The 12917-nt window shown below is 38.7% G+C and overlaps 1 long non-coding RNA gene across 7 annotated transcripts in view; it reads left to right on the forward strand.

The window, feature by feature from the left end:
* Window positions 1-12917, forward strand: part of LOC141585622 (uncharacterized) — a 998130-nt gene that overhangs the window by 843626 nt on the left and 141587 nt on the right. The gene's annotated exons all lie outside the window — the stretch shown is intronic.

The following is a 12917-nucleotide window of genomic DNA, read 5'->3' on the forward strand; positions in this document are numbered from 1 at the left end:
CACATTTAATTTTCTTTGGTTTTGTGAATAATGTCATTCCTGAGATTAAATTGTACTTGATCACAGTGAATAATCTTTTTTATGTACTGTTGTATTCAGTTTGCTAGTATTTTGCTGAATATTTTTGCATTTTTTTAAATCAGAGATATTGACCTGTGGTTTTCTTTTTTTGTTGTGTCCTTCTCTGCCTTTATTTAAATCAGGATAATGCTGGCCTCATAGAATGCATTTGGAAGAATTATATTTCCTTCAATATTTTTTGGAATAGTTTGAGAAGAATTAGTGTTAATTCTTTAAAAGTTTGGCAGAATTCAGTTGTAAAGGCATCTGTTCCTAGGCTTTTTTGGGAGTTTGAAAAATTGCTGATTTAGTTTTATTTCTTATTATTTGTCTGTTTAGGTTTTCTATCTCTTCATGGTTCAAACTTGGTAGGTTGTGTGTGTCCAGGATTTTATCAATTTCTTCTAGGTATTTCAGTTTGTTGGTGTAAGGCAACAAATGATCCTTTGTATTCCTGTAGCATCAGTTTTAAAGTTTCCTCTTTTGTCTTCAATTTTATTTGGCTCTTTCCTCTATTTTTCTTAGTTAATCTAGCCAAAGGTTTCTGGATTTTTTTTTTTTATTCTAGCTAAAGTTTTCTGTGTGGTTTTAAAAAAATTTTTATTTTGTTGATATTTTGTATTTTTGTCTCAATTTTCTTTATTTCTGATCTTAATGTCGTCCCTTCTATGATTTTTGTTTTTTCTGCCTTTTCTAGTTCCTTGATGTGCCATGCTCAGTTGTTGTTTGAAATCTTTTTACCTTTTTGATGTAGGCATTTATTGCTATAAGCTTCCTTCTTAGTACTGCTCTTAGTACTTCCTTTAGATTTTGGTATGTTTTGTTTCCATTTTCTTTTGCTTCAATTTTTAAAAATTTTTCTTGAAACATTGATCATTCAGAAGGATGTTGCTTAATTTACATATATTTTTAGTTGCCAAATCTCATTTTATTGATTTCTAGTTTTATTCCATTGTGATCTGGAAAGATGCTTGATATGTTTCCAATTTTAAAGATTTTTTGAGACTTTCTTGTGACCTATCATGTGACATTTTGTCTTCTATCTAAGAATCTTCTCCATGCCTATAAAAATCATGTGTACTTTGCATCTATCAGATAAAATGTTCTGTACATGTCAGTTAGGTCCATTTAGTCTAGATTATAGTTTAACTCCAATGTTTCTTTGTTGATTTTCTGTCTAGTTGATCTGTCCATTGCTGAAAGTGGGATGATGAAGTTCACAACTATGACCGTATTGCAGTATGTCTCTCCTTTTAGATCTACTAATATTTTCTAGACATATTTGGTTATTCCAGAGTTGGGTACATATATATTTACATTTATAAAGTCTTGCTGAGTTGACTCTTTAATTATTTTATAATGACCTGCTTTCTCTCGTTTTATAGTTTTTGACTCAATGTCTATTTTAACTGATATAGGTATAGATATTCCTACTCTCTTCTGGATTTGATTTGCACGGAATATCTTTTTCTATCCCTTCCTTTTCAGTCTATGTTTTTCTTACAGGTTAGATGAGTCTCCTGTGAGCAGCTTATAGATGACTCTTGGCTTTTTATTCATTCTGTCACTCTCTTTTAATTGGATAATTTGTTTTCTTTTTATTCAAGGTTTTTATTGATGGGAATTGGCTTATTTCTGCCACTTTAAAAATTTTTTACTGGTTGTTTTGTAGATCTTTCCTCCTTTCTTCTTCTCTTGGTTTCTTCCTTTGTGGTTTGAGTGTTTCTATAGTGGTATGCTTTGGTTCTTTGACTTTTTACTCTTTTGTGCATAATATAGGCTATGCTTTGTGGTTACACTGAGGCTTACATAAAATATCTTATATCTATAATATGTAAAGTAAAGGTACTAAAAGCTTATTTTTTAATTTTTTTTTTTTTTTTTTTTTTTTTTTTTTTTTTTTTTTTTTTTTTTTTTTTTGAGATGGAGTTTTGCTCTTGTTACCCAGGCTGGAGTGCAATGGCATGATCTCGACTCACCGCAACTTCTGCCTCCTGGGTTCAGGCAATTCTCCTGCCTCAGCCTCCTGAGTAGCTGGGATTACAGGCATGCACCACCATGCTCAGCTAATTTTTTGTATTTTAGTTGAGACGGGGTTTCACCATGTTGACCAGGATGGTCTCGATCTCTTGACCTCGTGATCCACCCGCCTCGGCCTTCCAAAGTGCTGGCATTACAGGCTTGAGCCACCGTGCCCGGCCTTGGTCTCGATCTCTTGACCTCATGATTTACCCACCTCGGCCTCCCAAAGTGCTGGGATTACAGGCGTGAGCCACCGTGCCCAGCCTAAAAGCTTAATTTTGATTGCATACACTAACTGTCCACTTTTGCCCTCTTCTCCAAAGTTTCATGTTTGTAATGTCATATTTTACATCTTTTTATAATATGAATCCCTTAGGAGATTCTTGTACCATTAGTTATTTTAATAGTTTTATCCTTTGTCTTTTGTATTAGAGATATAATTGTTTTACTATCGCTCTTACAGTATTAGTGTTTAGGATTTGACAATGTACCAAGTTTTACCAGTGGGTTTGGTATTTTCATATGGTTTTATGTAATTAATTAGTGCTTTCTTCATTCAGCTTGAAGAACTTACTTTAAAATTTCCTAATATAGGTCTACTGTTATAGTCTCTCTCAGCTTTTGTTCTTTTAAACATAAGTCTATCATCCCTTCAGTTTTGAAAGACAGAATTGCAGGGTATGTTTTTCTTGGTTGAAAGTTTTTCTTTCAGAGTTTGAATATATTATCCCACTTTCTTCTGGTTTACAAGGTTTTTTCTGAGAAGTCTACTGATAATCTTACAGAGGGGTTCCCTATATATGATGATTCACTCTTCCCTTGATTCAACAGTCTGTCTTTGTCTTTAACTTTTTGACAATTTGGCTATGATATGTCATAATAAGGATCTCTCTCTCTCTCTCTCTTTTTTTTTTTTTTGATACAGAGTCTCATTCTTCTGCCCAGGATGGAGTGCTGTGGTGCAATCTTGGCTCACTGCAATTTCTACCTCCCCAGCTCAAGTGATTCTCCTGCCTCAGCCTCCTGAGTGGAGGTGCCTCCTGCTACCACACCTGGAAAATTTTTAAATTTTTAGTAGAGATAGGGTTTTACCTTGGTCTCAAACTTCTGATCTCAAGTGATTCTCCCACCTTGGCCTCCCAAAGTGCTAGGATTACAGGCATGAGCCACTGCACCTGACCAAAAATATATTTTATTTCATTTTATTTGGTGTCCCATGGCTTGTTGAATTGGGCATTCTGATTCTTTCCCCTGAGTTGGAAAGTCGTCTACCATTACTTCTTTGAGTTTGTTTTCTGTCCCTTTTCCTATTTCTGGCATGCCAATGAATCAAATTCTTCTGCTTTATAGTGTCCCATAAGTCTCTCAAGCCATTATCACAGCTTTTTATTTTTTTAAACTCCTCAAATTGGATGATTTCTAGTGGTCACTCCTCACATTCAATGATCATTTTTTTCTTCTGCTTGATCTAGCCTGTTGTTGAACTCCTCTATTAAATTTTTCAGTTTATTTATAGCATTATTGAGATATATGATTTCTATTTGGTATTTAAAAATATTTATTATCTCCCATTTGAGGTCTCAGCTTGTTCTTGCAATGCTATCTTGACTTCTGTGAGAATCTTTATGACAATAATTTTGAATTCCTTTTGAGTAAATCACAAAATTCTGTGTTTTTCAGGTCAGTTTCAGAGAGTTATCCTTTTCTTTTGTTTGAAACACATTCTCTTTTTTTATTTTACTCACTTCTCTGTGTTGGTTTTTATATGTTAGATAAGAAAACAGTTTATCTCAATCTTGTTAAACTAGCATTATTTAGAAGAAAGTTTTTACCAATCTTTCCTTCTATAGATTTTAAGGTGCTCTAATATTTTTTTCTTTCTTCTTTTTCTTTTTCTGTTTTTATTTTATTTTTTTATTTTTTGGCCTGGATGGTTATCGTCGGTTTTGGTGCCTACCTGGAGCTTAGAATATGTCCCATCTTGTGCATACCCTGAAATGATATAAGAGGAGCCAGGTATTTTAGGTATATCTGGAAAGGTTAGGAGGCTGGATGTGAGCTTCAGTAACTTCTGTTTGCATAGTGAGGCTGAATGAGGAATTTTTTCCCCCGACTTTATCTGGACTAAGTCAGGGAAGAGGACCTGTGGCTAATACCTGTATTCATGTTCAGGCTACACCTTCTGATTCTGAAAGGATAGATACTGGAAGTGAGTTTGTTATATGTTCATCTGTTTGTTTTCTGTGGTCTTGGGTCACTCAGGATTGCAACGTTCCCTTGAAGTCCAGAAACACTTCATTAAGGAGACAGTTCCTTAGGTGAAAGCTATGGAAGTCATGGTACTTGGTACATGGCCAAACTCCTTTCAGAAAGACTGGATATACCTGGATTCATCTCTTGGGTGAACTGGGGAAGGTGGGTTTTATGAAGTATCAAGCTGTGGCTCTAGCTATTGTCGTTAGTTTGGTTATTTGTTTGATTGTATTCCCTGTTAGCTCCTTGATGCAAGTTCATTACAGTGTAGGCCATCAATTAGATGTGTGTCACGAGCCACTTCCAGAGAGAACATGAGAGCTTTATGTTCTTGCCCCCTTTTCTACATACCCCAGGTGGGTATAGGCCCTGGAAGTGTTTGGATGTCCATCTAAGACCACTTCTTTGTTCTGGAATCAAGGGAGATTCACATATCCCTAGTCTTCCTGTCCCCAGAGCTACTAGTTTTAGAATGGAATCTTTTAGGAGGCAGATTTAACAACTAAGGCTTCTCGTGTGTGTTCTTGAACTCTTCTAGAGAGAAACAGGGAATTGTTTATTTGTTGTTGTTTTAAAGCCTTTTCTTTGCACTAATCCTAGGGGATGTAGTACCTTAAAGAGCCCACGCACGTGTACAAAGCCATGGTCACTGAATTTTTTTTTCACCTGTGGTTTAGAGAGACACATGAGTATGCCAGTTTTTTCTACTCCCACAGCTAGATTCATGATTCAGTTAGGTAGATGTTATAAGAGTTGGGACGTAAACTTTTCTCTGACTGGCCCCAGTTTAATAATTGACTATCTCTTTTTACTACCTGATGCAAGTTGGTTAGAAGTCAAGCGACCTCCAGCCACTGCAGGGGTGTTTCACAAACCCCTTCTGGGGGAAACAAAGGGTTATGTATTTTATACATCCCTTTTCTGCACTACTCCTTGGAGAATAAAGTTCCTGGAAGTCTTTGCATGTCCTTAAAAAAAACACCACTTTATTTCCTAAAGTCTGTAGAGACATCCCCTCTGCTCACACAGTTGGTGAATTAAAAGTCAAACCAGTGACAAACGTGGGTTTTAGGCCTTGTATATGAGATCCAGACCCTTTTTTTTTTTTTTTTTTTTTTTTTTAATTGCATTTTAGGTTTTGGGGTACATGTGATGAACATGCAAGATTGTTGCATAGGTACACACATGGCAGTGTGCTTTGCTGCCTTCCGTCCCCTCACCTGTATCTGTCATTTCTCCCCATGCTATCTCTTCCCACCTCCCCACCCCCCGCCCCTCCCCCATTTCCCCCCAACAGACCCCAGTGTGTAGTGCTCCCCTCCCTGTGTCCATGTGTTCTCATTGTTCAACACCCGCCTATGAGCGAGAATATACGGTGTTTGATTTTCTGCTCTTGTGTCAGTTTGCTGAGAATGATGGTTTCCAGGTTCATCCATGTCCCTATAAAGGACGTGAACTCATCGTTTTTGATGGCTGCATAATATTCCATGGTGTATATGTACCACATTTTCCCTATCCAGTCTATCATCGTTGGGCATTTGGGTTGGTTCCAGGTCTTTGCTATTGTAAACAGTGCTGCAATGAACATTCGTGTGCACGTGTCCTTGTAGTAGAATGATTTATAATCCTTTGGATATATACCCAGTAATGGGATTGCTGGGTCAAATGGGATTTCTATTTTTAGGTCCTTGAGGAATCGCCACACTGTCTTCCACAATGGTTGAATTAATTTACATTCCCACCAACAGTGTAAAAGTGTTCCTATTTCTCCACATCCTCTCCAGCATCTGTTGTTTCCCGATTTTTTAATGATCGCCATTCTAACTGGTGTGAGATGGTATCTCAATGTGGTTTTGATTTGCATTTCTCTGATGACCAGTGATGATGAGCATTTTTTCATATGTTTGTTGGCCTCCTGTATGTCTTCTTTTGTAAAGTATCTGTTCATATCCTTTGCCCATTTTTGAATGGGCTTGTTTGTTTTTTTCTTGTAGATCTGCTTTAGTTCTTTGTAAATTCTGGATATCAGCCCCTTGTCAGATGGGTAGACTGCAAAAATTTTTTCCCATTCTGTTGGTTGCCGATTCACTCTGCTGACTGTTTCTTTTGCCGTGCAGAAGCTGTGGAGTTTGATTAGGTCCCATTTGTCTATTTTGGCTTTTGGTGCCATTGCTTTCGGCGTTTTGGTCATGAAGTCCTTGCCTACACCTATGTCCTGAATGGTTTTGCCTAGATTTTCTTCTAAGGTTTTTATGGTATTAGGTCTGATGTTTAAGTCTTTAATCCATCTGGAGTTAATTTTGGTGTAAGGTGTCAGGAAGGGGTCCTGTTTCTGCTTTCTGCACATGGCTAGCCAGTTTTCCCAACACCATTTATTAAACAGGGAGTCCTTTCCCCATTGCTTGTTTTTGTCAGGTTTGTCGAAGATCAGATGGTTGTGGGTATGTTGTATTTCCTGTGAGGCCTCTGTTCTGTTCCATTGGTCTATATCTCTGTTTTGGTACCAGTACCATGCTGTTTTGATTACTGTAGCCTTGTAGTATAGTTTGAAGTCCGGTAGTGTGATGCCTCCTGCTTTGTTCTTTTTGCTTAGAATTGACTTGGCTATGCGGGCTCTCTTTTGGTTCCATATGAAGTTTAAGGTGTTTTTTTCCAGTTCTGTGAAGAAGGTCATTGGTAGCTTGATGGGAATAGCGTTGAATCTGTAAATTACTTTGGGCAGTATGGCCATTTTCACGATGTTGATTCTTCCTAACCATGAACATGGAATGTTTCTCCATCTGTTTGTATCCTCTCTTATTTCGTTGAGCAATGGCTTGTATTTGTCCTTGAAGAGGTCCTTTACGTTCCTTGTTAGTTGTATTCCTAGGTACTTTATTCTCTTTGTAGCAATTGTGAATGGCAGTTCGTTCTTGATTTGGCTCTCTTGAAGTCTATTACTGGTGTATAGGAATGCTTGTGATTTTTGCACGTTGATTTTGTATCCTGAGACTTTGCTGAAGTTGTTTATCAGTTTCGGGAGATTTTGGGCTGAGATGATGGGGTCTTCCAGATATACAATCATGTCATCTGCAAATAGAGACAATTTGATTTCCTCCTTTCCAATTTGGATACCCTTTATTTCTTTTTCTTGCCTGATTGCTCTGGCTAGAACTTCCAGTACTATATTGAATAGGAGTGGTGAGAGAGGGCATCCTTGTCTAGTGCCAGATTTCAAAGGGAATGCTTCCAGTTTTTGCCCATTCAGTATGATATTGGCTGTTGGTTTGTCGTAAATAGCTTTTATTGTTTTGAGATACGTTCCGTCAATACCTAGTTTATTGAGGGTTTTTAGCATAAAGGGTTGTTGAATTTTGTCAAAAGCCTTCTCTGCATCAATCGAGATAATCATGTGGTTTTTGTCTTTGGTTCTGTTTATGTGGTGAATTACGTTTATGGACTTGCGTATGTTGAACCAGCCTTGCATCCCCGGGATGAATCCTACTTGATCATGGTGGATGAGCTTTTTGATATGCTGTTGCAATCGGTTTGCCAGTATTTTATTGAAGATTTTTGCATCTATGTTCATCATGGATATTGGCCTGAAATTTTCTTTTCTTGTTGAGTCTCTGCCGGGTTTTGGTATCAGGATGATGTTTGTCTCGTAAAATGATTTGGGAAGGATTCCCTCTTTTTGGATTGTCTGGAATAGTTTCAGAAGGAATGGTATCAGCTCCTCCTTGTATGTCTGGTAGAATTCAGCTGTGAACCCATCTGGACCTGGGCTTTTTTTGGGTGGTAGGCTCTTTATTGCTGCCTCGACTTCAGACCATGTTATTGGTCTATTCAGGGTTTCGGCTTCTTCCAGGTTTAGGCTTGGGAGGTTGCAGGTGTCCAGGAATTTATCCATTTCTTCCAGGTTTACTAGTTTATGTGCATAGAGTTGTTTGTAATAATCTCTGATGATGGTTTGGATTTCTGTGGAATCTGTGGTGATATCCCCTTTATCGTTTTTTATTGCATCAATTTGGTTATTCTCTCTTTTCTTTTTTATTAATCTGGCTAGTGGTCTGTCTATTTTGTTGATCTTTTCAAAAAACCAGCTCCTGGATTTATTGATTTTTTGAAGAGTTTTTTGTGTCTCTATTTCCTTCAGTTCTGCTCTGATCTTAGTTATTTCCTGTCTTCTGCTAGGTTTTGAGTTTTTTTGATCTTGCTCCTCTAGCTCTTTCAATTTTGATGATAGGGTGTCAATTTTCGATCTCTCCTTTCTTCTCATGTGGGCACTCATTGCTATATATTTTCCTCTAGAGACTGCTTTAAATGTGTCCCAGAGATTCTGGTATGTTGTGTCTTCGTTCTCATTCGTTTCGAAGAACATCTTTATTTCTGCCTTCATTTCATTGTTTATCCAGTCAACATTCAAGAGCAAGTTGTTCAGTTTCCATGAAGCTGTGCGGTTCTGAGTTAGTTTCTGCATTCTGAGTTCCAACTCGATTGCACTGTGGTCTGAGAGACTGTTTGTTATGATTTCTGTTCTTTTGCATTTGCTGAGGAGTGATTTATTGCCAATTATGTGGTCAATTTTAGAGTAGGTGTGATGTGGTGCTGAGAAGAATGTATATTCTGTGGATTTGGGGTGGAGAGTTCTGTAAATGTCTATTAGGTTTGCTCGTTCCAGGTCTGTGTTCAGGTCCTGGATATCCTTGTTGATTTTCTGTCTGGTTGATCTGTCTAATATTGACAATGGGGTGTTAAAGTCTCCCACTATTATTGTGTGGGAGTCTAAGTCTCTTTGTAAGTCATTAAGAACTTGCCTTATGTATCTGGGTGCTCCTGTATTGGGTGCATATATATTTAGGATCGTTAGCTCTTCTTGTTGCAGTGATCCTTTTACCATTATGTAATGTCCTTCTTTGTCTCTTTTGATCTTTGTTGCTTTAAAGTCTATTTTATCAGAGATGAGAATTGCAACTCCTGCCTTTTTTTGCTCTCCATTTGCTTGGTAGATCTTCCTCCATCCCTTTATTTTGAGCCTTTGTGTATCCTTGCATGTGAGATGGGTTTCCTGGATACAGCACACTGATGGGTTTTGGCTTTTTATCCAATTTGCCAGTCTGTGTCTTTTGATTGGGGCATTTAGTCCATTGACATTTAGGGATAGTATTGTTATGTGTGAATTTGATGCTGTCATTTTGATGCTACCTGGCTGTTTTGTTGGTTAGTTGATGCAGATTCTTGATTGTGTTGCTGCTTTTTTACCATTTGGTGTGTTTTTGGAGTGGCTGGTACTGGTTGTTCCTTTATATGTGTAGAGCCTCTTTCAGGAGTTCTTGTAGAGCAGGTTTGGTGGTGATGAAATCTCTGAGTGCTTGCTTGTTCACAAAGGATTTTATTTTTCCTTCACTTATGAAGCTGAGTTTGGCTGGATAGGAGATTCTGGGTTGAAAGTTCTTTTCTTTAAGGATGTTGAATATTGGCCCCCAGTCTCTTCTGGCTTGTAGGGTTTCTGCTGAGAGATCTGCTGTGAGTCTAATGGGCTTCCCTTTGTGGGTAACCCGACCTTTCTCTCTGGCTGCCCTTAGCATTTTCTCTTTCATTTCAACCCTGGTGAATCTGACGATTATGTGCCTTGGGGTTGCTCTTCTTGAGGAATATCTCTGTGGTGTTCTCTGTATTTCCTGGATTTGAATATTGGTCTGCCTTGCTAGGTTGGGGAAGTTTTCCTGGATAATATCCTGAAGAGTATTTTCCAGCTTGGATTCATTCTCTTCATCACATTCAGGTACACCTATCAGACGTAGATTAGGTCTTTTCACATAGTCCCACATTTCTTGAAGATTTTGTTCATTCCTTTTTGCGCTTTTTTCTCTGTTTTTGCCTTCTCTTTTTATTTCATTGAGTTGGTCTTCGACCTCTGATATCCTTTCTTCTGCTTGGTCAATTCGGCTGTTGAAGCTTGTGCATGCTTCACGAAGTTCTCGTGTTGCGTTTTTCAGCTCCATCAATTCACTTATTCTCCTCTCTATGCCGTCCATTCTCGTCAGCAGTTCGTCCAATCTTTTTTCAAGGTTCCTATTTTCTTTGCGATGGGTTAGAACATGTTCTTTTAGCTCATTGTAGTTTCTTACTACCCATCTTCTGAAGTCTGATTCTGTCATTTCATCACCCTCCTTCTCCATCCGGTCTGGTTCCCTTGCTGGTGAGGAGTTGTGATCACTTTTAGGAGGAGAGGTGTTCTGGTTTCGGGAGTTTTCATCCTTTTTATGCTGGTTTCTACCCATTTTTGTGGGTTTATCCACCTGTTGTCTGTCTCTGTCCCAGGGAGTTGGAGCTTTATGAGTTTCCGTTGCACTACTGCCTTTTTTGATTTTTTTTTTTTTTTTTCAGGTCGGACCCGCCCAGCTAGCAGCACGCCTAGCCTCTGCCTGCCCGCAGGGGCTTTGCTGAGCTGCTGTGGGCTCCGCCCAGCTGCCCTGAGCTCTTCCCTGTAGTCCTTTTTATATGGGCGTAGTTAGAACTGTCTGGGCAATGGTGGCCCCGCCTCTGTTATGGCGGACTCTCTCTGTTGTGGCAGGTTGCCTCGGCAACGGCGGGTTGCCTCGGCAACGGCAGCCTGCCTCCGTAGCGGTGGAGAGTCTCAGTAATGGCGGAAGCCCCTCCCCCACGGAGCCGGACCGTCCCGGTTCAGCTGTGCTTGGTTTGAAGGGCTCAACCCAGAGGGTTTCCAATTACTGTTTTTGTTTTCGTTGTTGTTGGGGGTGGAGGGGTGGGACCAAGGGAGCCTGATCACCTGGCTCCCTGACTCAGAGTCTTTTCTTTTAAGTTGAACGGCCCCGCGTTCCGGTCGCTTGTTGAAAAGGCGCCGGGATCTCCCGTGCTGCGACTCACGGAGTCGGCTCGAACCGCGGCGCCGGCTCCTGGCGGATTTTTTGCCTAGGAATCTCCTGGCCTGGCTCGCTATTTCAGATGAATGGGCTATTCTGCCGTCTCAAGGCTCTGCTCGCCAGCTAAGAGGGCTCCCAGACCAGTGGCTTTTTTACGGAGAACGGCAGCAACAGGGAGTGGTCACAGCAGCCGCGCGGGCGGAATCAGCCCCGCGGGGGCCAAAACAGCCGCACCGGCTGGGACTGCGACGCTGGCGACCCCTCTGCCTGGGTATCTCCTGGTCTGTGGGCAATAAGAGTTCGTCTGGAAATGCGGCGTCCACTCACCCTCTGCACTTTCACTGGGAGCTGAAGTCCTGAGCTGTTCTTAGGCGGCCATCTTGAAAGTCCCTTCCCAAAGCAGTCGATCCAGACCCTTTTTACCACAGAGGAAAACTAAGTGCTGGAGAATTATTTGCCAATTTTGTGGTTCTCCTGCCTACTCAATGTGCGCGTTTGCTCAGTTGCTCGATGGGTAGAATTCCCTCAGTTGCTCTCTCATCGTCTCTCAGAGGGTATAGGTAGGTGTTCATTTGGGGCATCTGTGTGTGGAGGGACAATCAGAAGCTTCCAATCTCTCATTGTTGATGACATGACTATAACACGGCCATTCTATAATGCTGTCAGGAATCTAGTAATAGGAAATATATTATAGCATCCAGGGAATTGATTCAAAATTGGGGTTTTCAAGTTCCTTTATATGACTACTGATAATTTTTTATTTATTCTAAAAAGAATTTTTGTTTTCTGATAATAAACTTTTTATGTGCTCAGTCTATAAAGTTTAGAAATTATAGAAAAGTAAAAGAACACTAAAACTTTTTTAAATAGAGTAATATGTCCTTTTTCTTTATGCATGAATAAACTTGATATGATTTTTCTTGCAATGTTTCATTATATATTTTAATACAACAATATTTATTTACATGATTTTAGTAGTTGCACAATGATCTATCTCACAGGTGAATTATATACTTTTATATAATTATTTTATTTCTGAAAATATGGAATATTTCCAAAATTTTGCTATTCTAACACACACACATAAAGGAAGAAAAAACCTCCACTTGGATAAATTTCTATATGATATTTCTATATCTGCACATATTATTTTCACAGCAAAGATTCCTTGAAGTAAAATTACTACATCAAAGTGCATAGACCTTTTTGAAAGCTCTTGATACATATTGCTAAAATGCCCACTAGGTCATCTGTAGCAATTTACACTCTTATCAGCGGCTTTTCTTAACTGGGCTTAGTGAGCTTTGATTATCATCACTCTTTCTGACCTGTGTCAATTTGATAGACAAAAAATGAGATCTCATTGTATTTCCTTTGTTGTTTTTCATTTCTCTGTCTATAAATGGAAATAAGTTTTTGTTAGCCATTTGTTCTTTTCGCTTTTAATTGACTTTCTAAACCTTTATATGTTATTGTTTTCATGATATTGATTTATCACACTATGTTTTTAGCAGTGCATATTCTAAAACCTTTTCTTCTAAACTTCATTTTTTCTTTTTGTATATCTTTATTCTGTAAATTCTTGATTTATTTCATCTTTAAATTTACCCATGACATAATCATTTACTATTTACTAGCATTTTTAAAGTTATTTTTAACATTTTACAGTTTTTTAATTTATAGATTTATTTTGGTATGTTTTGCTAGGTCAAAATT

Source organism: Saimiri boliviensis, chromosome 9 (genome assembly GCF_048565385.1).
Source record: "Saimiri boliviensis isolate mSaiBol1 chromosome 9, mSaiBol1.pri, whole genome shotgun sequence".
In the NCBI taxonomy this organism is placed as follows: Eukaryota; Metazoa; Chordata; class Mammalia; order Primates; family Cebidae; genus Saimiri; species Saimiri boliviensis.